The sequence below is a fragment of the Somniosus microcephalus genome, chromosome 5 (assembly GCF_052327205.1).
Source record: "Somniosus microcephalus isolate GS21.2 chromosome 5, FLI_Smic_1.0, whole genome shotgun sequence".
NCBI lineage: Eukaryota > Metazoa > Chordata > Chondrichthyes > Squaliformes > Somniosidae > Somniosus > Somniosus microcephalus.
In genome coordinates this window covers 118,708,099-118,727,269 of record NC_140991.1, presented here as the reverse complement: position 1 = coordinate 118,727,269, position 19,171 = coordinate 118,708,099, and the positions used below count along the sequence as shown (strand labels likewise).

The window sequence follows — 19,171 nt, the reverse complement described above, 5'->3', positions numbered from 1 at the left end:
ATGACAGGAATTGTCTTGCAAGCCATTTTAAGTCAGGCGTACGATACATCCACTGCAAATTCTGTTGTGAAATCCCAGAAGTGGCAGTGGGTGGCAATAAGCTAGCACAACTACCCCCTACCCATTTTTTCCCCCATCTGGTCTAGCTTGCCAATGGAGGGGAAAATCTTTCATAAAGCCACATGATTTCCAAATAAAATGGAGCTCTGATCCATCACAGACCCCCCGCACTGTACCTCGTCGTCCACCACTAAAAAAGAGTAATCTCTTACTCCAAGAGGTCGGGGGCATGTACAGCCTGGGGGGAAAAAAATAACTGAGATGAAACAATCTGGCCCAATTTCTTATTCTATTCACTGTTTGTGTTCCAGGGACACAACATAACACAGAAGGCAGGGGGTCCCAATTGTATGTAGAAAGAGCCGATTTACCACATTCAACAATCTTACTGGGGTCTAAATGGGTCAATATCGATGGGATCGATACAACAACCTTTCTCTGTTTGTCTGTTTCTCCCCCTCTCCAACTGCCATTTTGCAAACTTTAGTAAAGCATACACAGTATAAATTAGCGATTCATTTGGGCAAGAAATGTCACTGCCACCTTTCTCTCCATGTCGTGGCTGCTCTCCCTCCTATATTTTACTTATTCCAACGGATCTTTCACAGCCATTAACTTTTCCTCCAGCAACCTTTCCCAGTTACTTTTCTTTGTGCAGAGATTAGTATGCCATATAAGGCTCTTCTCTATTCCATGTGCCAATGAAGAGCTAAAAAGGGAACATTCAAAAATGTATTTTTAAATTTGTTCATAGGATGTGGACGATGCTGGCAAGGCTGCATTCAATGCCCATGCGTACCTGAAGCTGGACCTCACCAGACGAACCTGGCAACAACCCCTGCTTAGCTCAAATGAATTGAGTCATCTCAACCAGAATGTATCCGAATGATTACTGAACCAAACCAACTTTCATTGTCTGAAACACACTGCTTCAGACACCCCATTGGAACCAGAATCTACAATTTCCAGACTTGCTATTTTATGAATTTAACCCCATGAGAACTCAATTTAACTCAACAGTAGCATTTTAAACATTACACCATGATCCTCCATGGCGGCAGTCAAAAATCCCAAAACATGACCATGACCAATAAGAAACCTACTAAAAATAAGACAATACTAAAAGGAATGGGCTGAGTGACAAAGCGCAGAATATGGTTTAATGATGCCCACATCCTGACAATTAATTAAAAAATTGAAACTTTTTGAATTGGCAGGGTGCGTGCTTTAGTTTGCATCATCTATGCTGGTATCTAATTTCCCACATATATAAATAATTAGGATAGGAGCACAAGAGGAAGGTTATTAAAGTTTGCTGCTGACATTAAATTAGGAAGCACTGCAAACCATGGAAGAATGCAAACAAATTGCAGGAAAATGCAATGGTTAGTGGAATGGGCAGATAGATGGTACATGCAATTCAATGCAAAGAAATGAAGTAGTACACTTTGGGAAGAAGAATAGTGGAAAGTATGCCTTGAACAGCACGATTCAAGACTGATACACCATTGTAAATATGGGCGTGCAATTAGAAATGGCCACAAAAAGGCAAATGGGATTCTGAGTTTTACATAGAGTGCTACAGTGTATAAAAACAGGAAGTGATGCTGAATTTGTACAAGACATTGCTTAGGCCACAGTACTGCATGCAGTTCTCGGGAACCCCATGACAGGAATGATACAAGAGCCTCAAGAAGGGTACAGTGAAGATTCACTCGAGTGGTATCAGGAAAGGGAAATTTTAAAAGTCTTAAAAATTGAGAATTTTTCTGAACAGTGAAGGTTAAGGGAAACAATCAATGTTTTCACAATTATGAGAAGTTTTGAGGGTAAATATAGAAAAACTGTTTACACTGGTTGGCAAATCAATAACAAATATCACTTGAAATTTTTTTTTTCCAGACGGGTTCCCCCATACACAGAATGAGTGCTTTACTACAAGTGGTTATTAATACTTGTTAGGTTCCAGGTTCATCATCTGTGCTAAAACAGCTCATTACAGATGAGACAACTGAATTTTTAGAATTGACCAGTGACTGCAGAGGAGGAGATAAAATCAGCTAGGGTTCAAACTTCTGATCACTATATAGCAACTTATGTTGGAAAATGTGCATGTAAGGATCACAGGTGAATACAGGATTGGGTTCAGCTGTGACTATCACCACGAGCAAGTAGCATGCTGATACTCTCCTAACAAATAACCACTTGTTACTTCTCAACCTACACAGTTGCCCATGAAATCATCCACATCAGTTTTTTTCATTAGAGGCACAAGAAAAAAAAATTGCCATTCTACTTTATTAGTTAAAAATTCCTTTGAATATCATTTGTTTTATAATCACCAGTTTATTGATCTATTCTGTCACCATCCCAACTGCTAAAGATTTTATTGTGCATCACCATTTCACGTGCTCAATGACTTGTCAAAAATAAGCAGAGCTTCAAAATATTCAATACTGTGGCATTAAGCTAGCAAATAAACATATTCATATTACTGCCATTCTACAAATTTTAAAGCCTATGTACTGTCCATTGAAGGAACTGAACTATTTTTCCCCCTTCAAAAAAGGTCCATCCAGGCAATAAACCTCTCATACAACTTCCTTTCCATCTCTGCAGAATGATATCAGTCCTTCCCATGCAACCGGGAACGAATACATCATCCTAGTCAAGAAATATGGCTTGTTGCTCTGCACTCTATGGTACCACACAGGGTTGCTCCAACATACTGCATAACCAAACTACCTATTCAATCCAATTTTTATTATATCCAGCTCAAATTCAGATGTCCTGATCTCTGAATTGAAAAAATGTTTACTAAGCCAGGTAAAAAGCACAATTAAATGACTTGAACATCACTTCAGTATTTTTTTAAATAATGCAGTAATACAGTTTTGACCTAGATCACAACAAGGTTTCCATGAGCATAAAAGACCATACATTCTGATCAAGCCAAGTCTAAATAAAACCAATTTCTCTTTTGCTGTTACTCTCCAACAAGTGAGAGTCTAACCACCTCCCCTTGACATTCAATGGCATTACCATCGCCAAATCCCCCACTATCAACATCCTGGGGTGGTCAACATTAACCAGAAATTTAACTGGACCAGCAACATAAATACTCTGGCAACAAGAGCAGGTCAGAGGCTAGGTATTCTGCAGCGAGTGTCTCACCTCCTGACTCCCCAAAGCCTTTCCACCATCGACAAGGCACAAGTCAGGAGTGTGATGGAATACTCTCCACTTGCCTGGATGAGTGCAGCTCCAACAACACTCAAGAAGCACGACACCATCCAGGACAAAGCAGCCTGTTTAATTGGCACCCCATTCACCACCTTAAACATTCACTCCCTCCACCACCGGTGTACCATGGCTGCAGTGTGTACCATCTACAAGATGCACTGCGTACCATCTACAAGATGCACTGCAGCAACTCGCCAAGGCTTCTTCAGCAGCACCTCCCAAGCCCGCGACCTCTTCCAGCTAGAAGGACAAGGGCAGCAGGCGCATGGGAATACCCCCCACCCCCCCAAAGTCACACACCATCCTGACTTAGAAGTATATCGCCGATCCTTCATCGTCACTGGGTCAAAATCCTGGACTTCCTACCTAACAGCACTGTGGGAGTACCATCACCACATGGACTGCAGCGGTTCACCACCACCTTCTCAAGGGCAACTAGGGTGGGCAATAAATGCTGGCCTTGCCCTGATCCCATAAACAAATTAAAAAAAAAAAAAGGAAATCCTGCACCAGTCAACATTGGAGAAATCTCTACAAGTATTTTGTACCCAGACAGGTTGCCACAATGATAAAACATTGGCTAAAATAGAAAGTTATATGTAGAACAGGAAGAGTACTGTTTAACAGGGAGGAAAAAGAGCAGGAAGCAAAAAACTTTTACTGTTTATATGCAATCAAACTAAATTGTATGCCAAAGCGGTGAAGAAAACGTTCCTGATTCAGCTCCTAAATGGCCTAGCACTAATTTTAAAATTATATCCCCACGTTCTTGATTCCCCATAAAAGGAAATAGTTTCCCTGCATCTACCCCATCGAATTCTTGTAACACCTCAATCAGATCATCCCTCAATCTTCAATACTCATGGGAATGCAAGCCAAGTTTATGCAACTTGTCCTCATAATTTAACCCTGCTGGTGAATCTGCATTGCATCCCCTCCAAGGCCACGATATCCTTCCTTAGGTGCGGTTTTCAAAACTGAACGCAGTACTCCAGATGGGGTCTGATTAATAAGGCTCTATATAACTGAAGCAGAACTTCCTCCCTTTTGTAATCCAGCCACCTTGAGATAAAGGCCAACATTCTAACAGCCTTTTTGATTGCTTTGCATACCTATCTACTAGATTTAAATGATTTGTGCACTTGGACTCCCAAATCTCTTTGCTCCTCTACAGTTCCTGGTTTCATCATTTAGAGAATACTCAGATTTATCTTTCTTGGGTCCAAAGTGAGTGACCTCATAATTGCCCACATTAAACTCCATCTGCCTTATTTTGCCCACTCAATCAGTCTATGGTCCTTTGCATCTTCCTGCACTACCAACTGTCTTCTAATTTAGTGTCATCTGCACACTTGGATATGCAACTTTCTAGTCCTTCATCCAAGTCACTAACAAATATGGTCCAATGTTCAGGCCCCAGAACAGATCCCTGGGGAACTCCACTTACCACATCCTGCCAATCTGAGTACACACCCTTTATCCTCACTGTCTATTATCTCCAACCAATTTCCAACCCATGTCAAAAGGCTACCTCCGTTTTGCACAAAGGGACTTAAAGAAATTATACAAGCCTGTCAGTGGTGAACACTTTAAATGTCTGCATGAAAGGGACAGATTTCTAGGCAATGATACCATCTTGAAGATTATTCCACAATGAGGGGAAGTAACCAATGTTCCCTTTAAGATGCAGGCCACGCGACACTCAAGGCCTCCCACGCAGCCAGCTTGGCGGCTTTTCAATGTGAAAAGCCACGCATGCGTAGTATTTTGAATGGGCCGCGCACCCAAAAAAGAGGGAATGTTGGAAGTAACACGTGAAGCTTTGCCACTATAAATTCTATGCACACTTTGGATTGATACAGAATGTTGACATGCAGTTCTTGTGTTCCAAGATAAAACAAAGTGTGGTGTTTAAGCACAAAAACAAACTCGAGCACAAACTTGCAAGCTAACCTGGCCACATCACCACAATCTTGGACATACTTATTATGCCCATTACGAAGGTGTCAGCCATGGCTCAGTTGTTATCTTTTAGTCTGCAATGATTTTTTTTTACCTGCAGCCTGCTAAAGTGGCTACAATTACTGGCAAGTTGACAATTGCTACACAGAGTCATCTTGACTAAGTTTGTTTTACAAATCCCAAAACACAAGAACTACCACCAGACTAAATGTCGCAGCCCAGTCTGACCCACATTACTATTCTTGCTAATACTGTTCCCCTCTTTATTAGCCAGGAGCACCAACGCCAATGGTAGCAGCCCAATGGTTAAATGCACTGACCAGGGATTGAGCCTGGGGCCTTCCTAGTTTGTGTGGTTATGCTGTACTCTGCATTTTACCACTGAGGAAACTTGGAAATTATATTAAGCATGGTCAAAGAAATGTTTGTTGCAGAATGGCTAGATTAAGCTGCTGTTGAATGGAATGTTTCTAGATTTCTGGTCAGCTGTCTGATATTTTCAAGTCTATTGAACTAGAAAATGGTATAAAATTTGCAGGAAAAGGGCAGGGGAGTGGGACTAGCTGAAGTGCTCTTGCAGCGAGCCAGCACAGGCTTGACAGGCCAAATGGCCTTTTTCCATGCTGTATCCATTCTATGAATACAAAAGCTCCAAAATGCCCACTAATTTTGGTGGGTGCAAGAAAATCTCGGCAGAACACCGCAATAAAACTTGCTTCTATCCTGATCATATTTACAGATCAGATTTCTAAAAATAGGTCTTAATTGGGTAGCTGAGTCACGGAGAACTGCACTTATTTAGCTCTGCAAGCCCCTATCCCAGTGCCTCCATTGTTATGTGCATAAACTTCAAAAATGGATCATTGAGGATTGATATATTAAAACATGCTGCCCTGTAGGAAATATGGGCAATGGTCAAATTGGAAAATTGAGCCTATTTTACAAAATCCATAAGCCACATAAGTGACAACAGACCACCTTTCCTAGGGTAAGATTAGAATAAATTTGTCCACAGCAAAAGCCAGCCAAACAATCCCACTTGTCCACCTTGGATTTTAAGGAAGATAAGCATCTTAAATTTTAGAATTCTGCAGTTAAAGGCGATTGTTTATTCACTGGAAGCTGGGGATCATCCCACCCAGCTCCAGATAACTGTAGACCAAAGCTCCAATAGGGTGTTCCTAACAGTGAGAAGCTTACGGAGTAATGTACTCTAGCAGCCTGTACATTTTAGTGGTTTAATCACTTAAGGCGCCGTAACCCTTGGCTCTCCCAATCTGCCCTCGAGATCTCTGGGCTTAGATAAGTGGGATGTGTCCCTACAGGGGAAAAGTGGGGACTCCAAATTAGGCAAACAAACCATTTGGATGGGTGTAGGTTTCTCAGAACTGGAGCTTGAAATGGAAACTCAAACCTGTGGATGGGTTTCCACAAGTATCAGACTGGCAAGCAAGAGGTATACCCAAATCCCAGAGTAGGGTTGCAAAGGGGTGGAAAGTTTCCAGTAAATTTCCAGAAATTTTCCACAGGAAGTTTAGCTTGGGAATTTTGCCCAAAAAAGCACATGCTAGCATAATATTGTTTTTTTTGTATTTCTTTTTTTTCCCCCCCCACAGGTCCTCTCTTAAAATTACTAAGAGATGGAATCTTAATTATTAAGGAATTTCTTAATCAATATATGTTTATCTTCTTACTTGGCTTGTTTTAATAATTACAAGTTTTGTGTGTGACTGTGAACAAATGTGTCCTGATTGGTTGGATGAGTGGATGAGCGATTAGCTCCCTCTATTTGTAATATTTGCATATCAAATTGTGATTGGCCTGCAGGCATCTGTAAGACTGCTATAGTTTTTTTAAGATCCAGGTTAGGGGTCCTGAGGGAAGTCATTTTGTTTTCTGCTGATGTTGTGATGATGCAGTAAGTAAATCAGACTTTATACCAAATAAACCAGTTACTTGTTGAACTCTGTTGTCCTTCAATTTAAAATATACAAAATAATACACTATTGGTGATGTAGCGTCGTGTGTGTACAGGTCATGCTTCCATCACATGGAGCATCAGCAAAAATGTACTCACCCTGTTGCAATCGTGCTGATCGACCGCAGTTCGACACAGAGATGAATGCCCTTTATTTCTCTGCATAGAACAATGCCACGTTTACCGTCGGATGTGTGGAAGCATTTTACCCCAGGCATTAAAGATGGAAAGACTGTGTACATGTGCAAACACTGTACAAAGCCATATGTAAAGAATGCCACAAAGATGCAGCAGCATTTATCCAAATGCAACAACTTCACTCAAAGCTCACAGCAGTCAGCCCAGAGTTCCTCTGCTTCCATTCAAGAAGATGATGGTTCTCATTCAGCATCAGGCTCCTTATCATCAGCAACTCCTGGCCCACTTGGAAGGTTCTTTGATACAATGGATAACCATAGCCAGAAGAATGCAGATGAGTGCCTTGCTCGAGCTGTATATGCAACAGGCTCACCCCTCATGCTCACAGCCAATGTGTACTGGAAGAGATTTTTCAATGTTATTCGCCCTGCATACCGTCCTCCCACCAGACATGCTTTGTCTACTTATTTGCTGGAGGCTGAGTATAACAGAGTCCAAGGAAAGCTCAAAGAAACGATAGCGATGGCAGACTGTGTTGCAGTTATCTCAGATGGGTGGTCAAATGTACGAGGGGAGGGCATCATAAACTACATCGTCTCCACTCCTCTCCCAGTGTTCTTCAAGAGCACAGACACGAAGGACAACAGACACACAGGCACATACATTGCTGATGAGCTGAAAGCGGTCATCAACGATCTTGGATCACAAAAGGTCTTTGCAGTAGTTACTGACAATGCTGCGAATATGAAGGCTGCTTGGGCTCAAGTGGAGGAGGCCTACCCTCGTATTACGTCTATTGGGTGCGCAGCTCATGGGCTTAACCTGCTCCTCAAGGACATCATGGGTTTGAGAACCATGGAAGCACTGTATAAGAGAGCCAAGCAAGTTGTTAAGTATGTCAGGGGAAAACAGGTAGTTGCAGCAACCTACAACTTCAAGCAGATGACAAAGAACAAGAACACCACACTGAAGCTGCCCAACAACACTAGATGGGGTGATGTTGTCATAATGTACAACAGCCTTTTGGAGGGTGATATACCTATCAATTCCTCCAATAAAAGGCGAAGAGTTACGAAGGTGACTAAAGGTTTTTATTGACTAAATAACAGAGCCCACTCTCGTGGGTGATCCGATCCAAGCAGGAGGAATACCAGCCAGTCGCTCACCTTTATGCCTGGCCTGGTGGGTGGAGCCAAGGCGGAGTCGGCAGTGGTCATCCCAGGTGTAGCAGTGTGGCAAGAGGCGACCTCGTACCGTGATACAATAGTGGTCAGTGATACAGTTATAACGAACAGTGGTGAACAGTGCTAACTACTAACAGTGATACGATAGTGAACGTGGTTTACCACATTCACCCCTTGTTTAGAATTAAGTCCGGCGGGGTGAAGTGTACTACCAATTCTGGTAGGTCAGTCTGTCCGGAGGCTTCGTAAGCCTCTCCGATCGCCGCAGCGGTGGTGTTGCCTTATCCGGTGCTGGTGCCTTATCCGGTGTTGATGCTGGTGTTTGCGTGGTCGGCGAGGGCTCGTGGGGTTCCGGCATGCCGTCTACCTGGACTGAGGTTGGGGGGGGGGGGGGTGGTGGCGGTGTTTCCGGATCGGCTGAGGGTGCGAGGTCTCGTAGGGAGACAGTGTCCTCCCGCCCGTCTGGGTACGCCACGTAGGCGTACTGGGGGTTGGCGTGCAGGAGGTTCACCCTCTCGACCAGGGGGTCCGTTTTATGGGTCCTCACGTGTTTCCGCAGCCAGACCGGCCCCGGGGCGGTCAGCCAGGTTGGTAGAGTGGTTCCCGTAGTCGACTTCCTGGGGGAAAACGAACATTCGTTCATGGGGGGTGGTGTTAGTGGCCGTGCAAAGTAATGACCGGATGGAGTGCAGCGCTGTCGGGAGGACTTCTTGCCAGCGGGAGGTTGGGAGGCCCTTAGACTTTAAGGCTAAGAGGACAGCCTTCCATACCGTCGCGTTCTCTCTTTCCACCTGACCGTTACCTCTGGGGTTGTAGCTGGTGGTCCTGCTTGCTGCAATACCTCTCTCTAGGAGGAATTGCCGGAGTTCCTCGCTCATGAAGGAGGAGCCCCGGTCGCTGTGTATATAGTTCGGGAACCCGAACAAGGCGAAGAGGGCATTCAGGCACTTAATGACCGTGCTACTGGTCATGTCGGGGCAGGGGAAGGCAAAGGGGAAACGGGAGTACTCATCAACGATGTTGAGGAAGTACACATTACGGTCAGAGGACGGGAGGGGCCCCTTAAAGTCGATGCTCAGGCGCTCGAAGGGGCGGGTGGCCTTGATCAGGCTTGCTCGGTCCGGCCTATAGAAGTGCGGTTTGCACTCCGCACAGGTCTGGCAGTTCCTGGTCATGGTCCTGACCTCCTCGATGGAGGTCAGGTTGCGGGCCTTAATGAAATGGTAGAGTCTGGTGACTCCGGGGTGGCAGAGCTGGTCGTGGAGGGTCTGAAGCCTATCGATATGCGCGCTGGCGCATGTCATTCGTGAAAGGGCATCAGGGGATTCGTTCAGCTTGCCTGGCCGGTACAAGATCTCATAATCGTAGGTGGAGAGCTCGATTCTCCATCTCAAAATCTTGTCATTCTTGATTTTGCCCTTCAGCTTGTTATTAAACATGAAAGCCACCGAACGCTGGTCGGTGAGGAGGGTAAATCGTTTGCCTGCCAGGTAGTGCCTCCAGCGCCGTACTGCCTCCACGATCGCCTGGGCCTCTTTCTCGACCGACGAATGTCGGATCTCGGGGCCCTGTAGGGTCCTTGAGAAGAAGGCCACTGGCCTCCCCTCCTGGTTTAGGGTGGCGGCTAAGGCGAAGTCGGATGCGTCGCTCTCCACCTGAAAGGGGATGGACTCGTCCACTGCGTGCATCGTGGCCTTGGCTATGTCTCCCTTAATGAGGGAGAAGGCCGCGCACGCCTCCTCCGTGAGGGGGAAGGAAGTGGCTTTCAGGAGGGGTCTGGCTTTGTCCGCGTAATTGGGTACCCATTGGGCATAGTAGGCGAAAAGCCCCAGGGTTCTCCCAAGTGCTTTAGGGCAGTGGGGGAGAGGTAGCTCCATGAGGGGGCGCATTCTTTCTGGGTCGGGGCCGATGATTCCGTTCTCCACTACGCAGCCGAGGATGGCAAGGCGCGTGGTGTTAAACACGCATTTCTCCTTATTGTATGTGAGGTTCAGCCGTACGGAGGAATTTCTCCAGATTCGCGTCATGTTCCTGCCGGTCGCAGATAGTGACGTTATCTAGGTAGGGGAATGTAGCCTGCAGTTCGTTCTGGTCAACCATCTGGTCCATCTCCCTTTGGAAGACCGAGACCCCATTAGTGACACCGAAGGGGACCCTAAGGAAGTGGTATAGGCGCCCATTCGCCTCGAAGGCGGTATACTGGCGGTCCTCAGGGTGGATAGGGAGTTGGTGGTAGGCCGACTTCAGGTCGATGGTCGAGAATACTTTATACTGTGCAATCTGATTGACCATGTCAGATATGCGGGGGAGGGGGTATGCGTCCAGCTGGGTATATCTGTTTATGGTCTGGCTGTAGTCGATGACCAGGCGGTTTTTATCGCCGGTCTTTACGACTACGACCTGGGCACGCCAGGGGCTGCTGCTCCCCTCGATAATGCCCTTTCAGGAGGCGCCGCACCTCAGAGCTAATGAAGGCTCTGTCCCCTGCGCTATACCGCCTGCTCTTGGTAGCGACGGGTTTGCAGTCAGGGGTAAGGTTAGCAAACAGAGAGGGTGGCGGGACCTCGAGGGTGGAGAGGCTGCAGGTGTTACGCGGTGGGCGGTTTAACGTTTGCTGGTTGTTGACTGAGTGGGGGGAGGGGTCCACCGTATGCTAGGGTTACGCTTTGGAGGTGGGATTGGAAGTCCAGCCCTAGTAGGACGGCAGCGCAGAGATGGGGGAGGACGAGGAGTTTAAAGTTTTTATACTCCGTGCCCTTAACCGACAGGGTCACGACACAGTAGCCGCTGATGTCCGTGGCGTGGGACCTCGATGCCATCGAGATTCGGCTGCGCGTTGGTAGGACAGAGAGGGAGTAGTGGCTCACCGTGTCTGGGTGGATGAAGCTCTCCGTGCTTCCGCTGTCGAACAGGCAGGTCGTGGCGTGGCCGTTCACTTTGATGTCCATCATTGACTTGGACAGATGGTGCGGGCGGGCTTGGTCCAGGGTGACGGAAGCTAGTGTGTAGCTGAGCGAGTCGTTGTCATCTGCGGGCGAGGCGGTCGGGCGTGGTGAGTAAAATGGCGTCTCCCACGAGGTAGGGCCCCATGAGGCACTATTGGGGTCGGTTGCCTTAATCAAAGATGGCCGCCCCCATGACTCATGTGTGGGGATGCTGGCCTCAATTGCCCTAAACAAAGATGGCCGCCCCCATAGTTCGCATGCGGCACTGCTGGCCTCTGAGGATCCGCTCCTGCAGGCCTTGGAGAAGTGGCCTTTCTTCAGGCAGGTTTTGCATATGGAGTTCTTGGCTGGGCAGCGCGACCTCGGGTGCTTCTCCTGGCCACAAAAAAAAGCCGGCGGCCCGATCGCGGATGCCCGATGTCGGGGCCGGTGCCGGGGCCGGTCGGGTCCGGGACGCCGACGCAGAGGTAGGTCCCGGGGGCGGCGCTGGGAAGGGTGCTGTGGTAGGGGTCGGGCCCGAGTCCCAGGGTCGCGAGCAGTACCTGGTGAATGCTTCCTGATCTTGGTGGGCCACTTCCAGGGAGATAGCGAGTGCTTCAGCTTTTTCCATGCTGAGGTCTTTAGCTTCCAGCAGTCTTTGCCGTGAGTACTCGGACCGTAGGCCTTTCAGGAATGCGTCGCGGATATTATCTTCAGTATTTTCGGCTGCCGACACCGATTTAAAGTCACAGTTCCTGGCGAGTGCATATAGCGCCTGTGAGAATTCGGCTACTGATTCTCCTGGCTGTTGCGGCCGTGATCTTAGGAGGTGCCTAGCGTACATGTAGTTTACCGGGGTCCGGTACTTCTGTTTCAGCAGGTTGATGGCGGTCTCGTAGGTAGTCATGTCCTCGATGAGAGTGTATACTCTCGGGCTCAGTTGTGCCTGCAGGACACTTAGTTTGGATGCCTGAGGGACGCTGGATTCTCTCAGGTATGATTCGAAGCAGACCAGCCAGTGTTTAAAGTCTGCGGCTGAGTTTGCTGCTAGTGGGTTCAGGTCCAGGTACGGCGGTCTGAGGGCTCGCAGCCAAGCTGGCTGGTGTGGCTGTGCTCCTGGGAGCTGCGCTGGTGGCTCCTCCGCCGGTTGTGACCCGTTGTCGGACATCATTAAATTTAGTCAATAAAATTGATATACCTATCAATTCCTCCAATAAAAGGCGAAGAGTTACGAAGGTGACTAAAGGTTTTTATTGACTAAATAACAGAGCCCACTCTCGTGGGTGATCCGATCCAAGCAGGAGGAATACCAGCCAGTCGCTCACCTTTATACCTGGCCTGGTGGGTGGAGCCAAGGCGGAGTCGGCAGTGGTCATCCCAGGTATAGCAGTGTGGCAAGAGGCGACCTCGTACCGTGATACAATAGTGGTCAGTGATACAGTTATAACGAACAGTGGTGAACAGTGCTAACTACTAACAGTGATACGATAGTGAACGTGGTTTACCACAGAGGGTAAGGAGTCGCTGCAAGAAATGGCAATATCCCAGTCTGGGGATATGGAAACCACCATCAAGAAAATACAGCTGGATGATGTGTTTTGGGAGAGTGGTTAGCAGCCTTAAACTACTCTCACCAGTAGCATCTGCAATTGCTCAGATTGAAGGAGATGACGCTGTCTTGTCAGATGTTCTCAGGCTTTTTACTGATTTAAAAGAACAAATCAGCATTGCCCTACCCACATCCCTGCTGCTCAAAGCAGAGGAGAAGGCAATTGTTCAATTCATACAGACGCGTCAAGAATTTTGTGTCAAGCCGATTCATGCTGCAGCATACATGCTGGACCCAAAGCATGTTGGGAGACCAATACTTTCTGGAGAACAGAGCAACAGCACTTAGTGTGATTTCTACCCTCTCACACCATCTCAATCTGGATGTGGGCAAAGTTCTGGGAAGTCTGGCAAAGTTCTCTACCAAGCAAGGTCTTTGGAATGGGGATGGGATATGGGAATCATGCAAGCATATATCAGTGCACATACCTGGTGGAAGGGACTTTGTGCATCTGAGGCCCTGTCACCTATTGCATCGGTGATACCCCAAATCCCACCTTCATCAGCGGCCTCTGAACGAAACTGGTCACTTTTTGGGAATACGCATACAAAGGTGCGCAACAGGCTGACTAACAAGAGAGTGGAGAAACTGGTGGCTATCCGGGCGAACCTACAACTTATTGAGCCAGATACAGAAGTGTCCACCACACAGCTAGACACTGACACAGAGGAGGAAATGGACACGTCAGAGCCAGAGTCAGAGAATCAGGAGGAGCAATGAGGAGTTGAAGACTCAGAAGACTCAAAGGGACAAAATAAGGACAAATTACAGGCTAAATAAGCTGACGCTCTTTTTATTTTATTTTAGATGGGTCCTTTTTGTGGGGGTTCAATAAAGTTCAAAATTATAACCTAAATAAAGTTTTGAAAGCCTGTTTTTATTTGTATGGAACAGTATGTCTATTTTGACGACAAAAATAATATAAGGGTCAGAGACAAAAACCATCAGTGTGCAAAAAAACTCAATTCCCATAAATTCCCAAAATTCCCATGGAAAGTTTCCTCTTAAAAATTCCCAGAATTTTGCAACCCTATCCCAGAGTAAAATATAATTCCTCCTCTCTGAAGGATAAATAAACTTCAGTAATAAGATTACTACTACTCTAAGCTCAATAAAAGAGAGTGTTGCAGACAATTTAAGTGAGTCTCCTTTAAATACAAGTTTTGTCTGGTAACAAGCTACAAGTGCATTTTTTAATGAAAGCGACAATCAAGCCCTCTTCGAATTCCTTATTTAAAACTAAGGCCATACTTCGGAAAGCTTGCAACACAGGTCGGGGTAGAGAGGAAGGAAGAAATGAGGTGTCAACCGTGACTTAGTGGTAGCACTCTTGGCTCAGGTCAGGTTCAACCCCACTCCAGAGAACCAAGTAATCTAGGCTGACACTTCAGTGCAGTACTAAGGGACTGCTGCACTGTCAGAGGTGCCGTCTTTTGGATGAGACGTTAAATCAAGTCTGCCCTCCCAGATGGGCACAAAGGTACCATGGGACTATTCAAAGAGCAGCAAGTTCTCCAGTGCCCATGGTACGATGTATCCTTCAAACAGCATCACTAATAACATTAATACAAAAGCAAAATACAGCGGATGCTGGAAATCTGAAATAGTAACAGAAAATGCTGGAAATACTCAGGTCAGGCAGCATCTGTGGAGAGAGAAACAGTGTTAACATTTCAGTGTTTACTTCCTCCCTTCCCACTGTCCAGGGCCCCAAACACTTCTGCCAGGTGAAACAGCGATTTATTTGTACTTCTTGCAATTTAGTATACTGTATTCACTGTTCACGATGCAGTCTCGTCTACATTGGGGAGACCAAGCGCAGATTGGGTGACCGCTTTGTGGAACGCCTCCGTTCAGTCCGCAAGCATGACCCCGAGCTTCCGGTCACCTGTCACTTCATTTCTCTGCTCCACTCCCACTCTGACCCCTCCATCTTCAGCCTCTTACACTGTTCCAACGAAGCTCAACGTAAGCTTGAGGAACAGCACTTCATCTTTTGATTAGGCACTTTACAGCCTTTTGGACTCAACATAGAGTTCAAAAATTTCAGATCATACTACTGCCCCTATTTGTTTTTCCATATGGCAGCTGTTGATGATTCTGCCATTCCCATTTAAACCTCATCTCGAGTCATGTTTTGTTTCTTAACTTGTCTCATTACCATCTCCTTTTGCCTTGCACCATCATCCCTTTTGTCTTTTAATCTCTCCTGGCTTCTCTTCTTTGCTTTCCTCCCTCCCCCTTTTCCCTGCCCTTGCTTAAAAATCTGTTACATCTCTAACTTTTTCCAGTTCTGACGAAGGGTCATTGACCTGAAACGTTAACTCTCTCGCCACAGATGCTGCCTGACCTGCTGAGTATTTCCAACATTTTCTGTTTTTATATCACTATTAACATTACCTAGTCATTTACCTCATTATTGTTTGTGGGACCTCGCGGTGCCCAAATTCATTGCCACATTCCCCATGCTAGAACGGTGACTACACTTCCACAGTACTGCACTGGTTATCAAGTTTTTTGGGACATCCCGAAGATGTGAAAAGTGTTTGTTTTATATAAATTTGTTCATGGGATGTGGGTGTCGCTGGCAAGGCCAGCATTTATTGTCCATCCCTAACTGCCCGAGAGGTGGTGTTGGTGAGCCGCCTTCTTGAACCGCTGTAGTCCGTGTGGTGAAGCTACTCCCACAGTGCTGTTGCGGAGGGAGCTCCAGGATTTTTGACCCAGCGATGATAAGGAACAAATATATAATTCCAAGTCAGGATGGTGTGTAACTTGGAGGGGAACTTGCAAGTAGTCGTGTTCCCATGCACCTGCTGCCCTTGTCCTTGTCCTTCTCGGTGGTAGCGGTTGTGGGTTTGGAGGTGCTGTCCAAGAAGCCTTGGCGAGTTGCTGCAGTGCATCTTGTAGATGGTACACACTGCAGCCACAGTACGCTGGCGGTGGAGGGAGTGAATGTTTAAGATGGTGGATGGGGTGCCAATAAAGCAGGCTGCTTTGTCCTGGATGGTATTGAGCTTCTGGAGTGTTGTTGGAGCTGCACTCATCCAGACAAAGAGAGAGATCACACTCCTGACTTGTGCCTTGTAGATGGTGGAAAGGCTTTGGGGATTCAGGAGGTGAGTCACCCGCCACAGAATACCCAGCCTCTGACCTGCTCTTGTAGCCACAGTATGTGTGTGGCTGGTCCAGTTAAGTTTCTGGTCAATGGTAACACTCCCCCCCCCCCCCCCCCCCCCCTCCCCAGGATATTGATGGTGGGGGATTCCTGTTGAATGTCATGGGGTGGTGGCTAGACTCTCTTGTTGGAGATGGTCATTGCTTGGCACTTGTGTGGCATGAAAATTACTTGCCCATTATCAGCCCAAGCCCGAACGTTATGCGGGCACGGACTGCTTCATTATCTGAGGAGTTGCGAATGGAACTGAACACCGTGCAGTGAACATCCCCACTTCTGACCTTAGGATGGAGGGAAGATCATTAATTAAGCAGCTGAAGCTGGCTGGGCCTAGGACACTGTCCTGAGGAACTCCTGCAGCAATGTCCTGGGGCTGAGATGATTGACCTCCAACAACCACCTTCCTTTATGCTAGCTATTAATCCAGCCAGTGGAGAGTTTTCCCACGATTCCAATTTCACTAGGGCTCCTTGACGCCACACTTGGTCAAATGCTGCCTTGCTGTCAAGGGCAGTCACTTTCACCTCCCCACAGCGTGGACCTGAGCAAGAGCAGTGGCATAAGGGGAACACTGGAGAAGGCCCAGGACACAGTGCGGACCTGAGCAGGAGCGGCAGCAGCGGCATAAAGGGAGCTGAACGGAGATTTTTTTTTTTTTTTTTAAATAAACAAGGAGCGACATCACAGGACAGCAGGTAGGTGATTGAGTATTACAGCTCTTTTGCTCTCTAGGTTAGGTAAGTGGATCAAATTCAGAACTGGGAGTGTATTAACTACTATAACTTTATTGAATTAATAAACTAAATTGACTAATTAAAACTAAAAATAATTTGAATAAAAATGAATTAAATAAATAAAACAAGGTTAGATGCAGATGACAGTGCATGTGGTGTGTCATAACTGCAGCATGTGGGAGTTGGTGGAGACCAACAAGATCCCAAGCAACCACATCTGCGCAAGTGCCTGCAGCTCGAGGAACTCCGGCTCAGAGTTGTTGAGCTGGAGTTCGAGCTGTAGACATTGCAATGCATCATGAAAGGGGAGAGTTACCTGGACACTTTGTTCTAGGAGGCAGTCGCACCCCTTAGGTTAAGCAGTACTTTAGAGTTAGTCAATGGTCAGAAACAGGAGGGTGTGACCAAGAGTCAGGAAGGTATGGGGATCCAGGATATAATGATGGAGGAGCCTCAGCCCTTGACCTTGTCCAACAGGTACAAAATACTTGCTGCCTGTATGGATGAGAACAAGGACTGCAGGGAGGGTGGACAAACTGACCACAACACCATGGTACAGGAAGCCATTCAAGTGGGGGGGGGTGGGGGGGGGGGGGGAAAGAGAGTAAAAAGGAATGTGGTAGTGGTAGGCGACAGTATAGTCAGGGGGATAGATACTGTTCTCTGCAGCCACGACGGAGTACCGAAGGCTGTGTTGTCTGCCTGGTGCCAGGGTTAAAGACATCTCATCACAGCTAGAGAAGAACTTGGAGTGGGATGGGGAGGATCCAGTTGTCATGGTCCACGTAGGAGCCAACGACATAGGTAGAACGAGGAATGATGTTCTGCTGAGTGTGTTTGAGGAGTTGGGGTCCAAATTAAAAAAGCAGAACCTCAAAAAGGTAATAATCTCTGGATTGTTACTTGGGCCACACGCCAAATGGCATAGGGATAAGCAGATTAGAAGGCTAAACGCGTAGTTGAAAGAGTGGGGTAGGAGGCAGGGGTTTCGCTTCATGGGCCACTGGCACCAGTACTTGGGAAAGAGGGAGCTGTTCCATTGGGACGGGCTCCACTTAAACCTAGCTGGAACCAGTGTCCTGGTGAATCAAATAACTAGGGCAGTAGACAGGGTTTTAAACTAATGAAAGGGGGGAGTGGGAGAATTCAGGAAAGAGCAAATTTAAAAGAAGCAAAGGAAATGTCAAGGCTCTAGAGCAGAGTTTAGGGTAAAAATAAGCAGAGTGGGTCAGGAAGGGACAGAGAGAGTAACAAAGGTAAAGGGCATCAGTGACTACGGTGATATCAGTGAAAAATAGAAAAAAGTCAATGCTAAAGGCACTATATCTGAATGCGTGAAGCAGTTGCAACAAAATAGATGCATTAATAGCGCAGACAGAAATTAATATGTTTGATCGAATAGCCATTACGGAGACGTGGTTACAAAATGACCAAAGGCAAAGTGACCAAGGGTAGGAACTAAATATTCCAGGATATTTAACTTTTAGAAGAGATAGGCAAAATGGAAAAGGAGATGGGGTAGCCCTGACAATAAAGGATAGGATAAAGACAGTAGAGAAAGGATATTAGCTCAGAAAATCTAGTAGAATCAGGTTGGGTGGAGCTAAGACACAGCAAGGGGCAGAAAACATTGGTGGGAGTTGTTTATAGGCTCCCAAAACATTAGTTATAATGTAGGGCAGAGCATCAATCAGGAAATTAGAGGCGCATGTAACAAGGGTAATACAGTAATCATGAAGGACTTTAATCTACATATAGACTGGGCAAACCAAGTTTGCAATAATAGTGTGGAGGACGAATTCATGGAATGTATACAAGATAGTTTTCTAGATCAGTGTGTTGCGGAACCAACTAGGGAACAGGCTATTTTAGATTTAGTATTGTGCAATGAGAAAGGGTTAATTACTAACCTTGTAGTAAAGGGGCCTTTCGGGAAGAGTGACCATAATATGATAGAATTTTATTGAGTTTGAAAGTGATTTAGTTCAATCCAAAAATAGGGTCTTAAACCTAAACAAAGCTAACTACGTAGGTATGAGGGGAAGAGTTGGCGAAGGTAGATTAGGAAACTACATTAAAAGACATGATGGTAGACAAGTAATGGCTAGCATTTAAAGAATACATAATTTACAACAAATATACATTCCTTTAAGGCACAAAA

General features: G+C 46.3%; 1 protein-coding gene across 5 annotated transcripts in view; it reads right to left on the bottom strand.

Moving 5' to 3' along the window:
• Positions 1-19,171, bottom strand: part of grb10b (growth factor receptor-bound protein 10b) — a 267,318-nt gene that overhangs the window by 231,461 nt on the left and 16,686 nt on the right. The gene's annotated exons all lie outside the window — the stretch shown is intronic.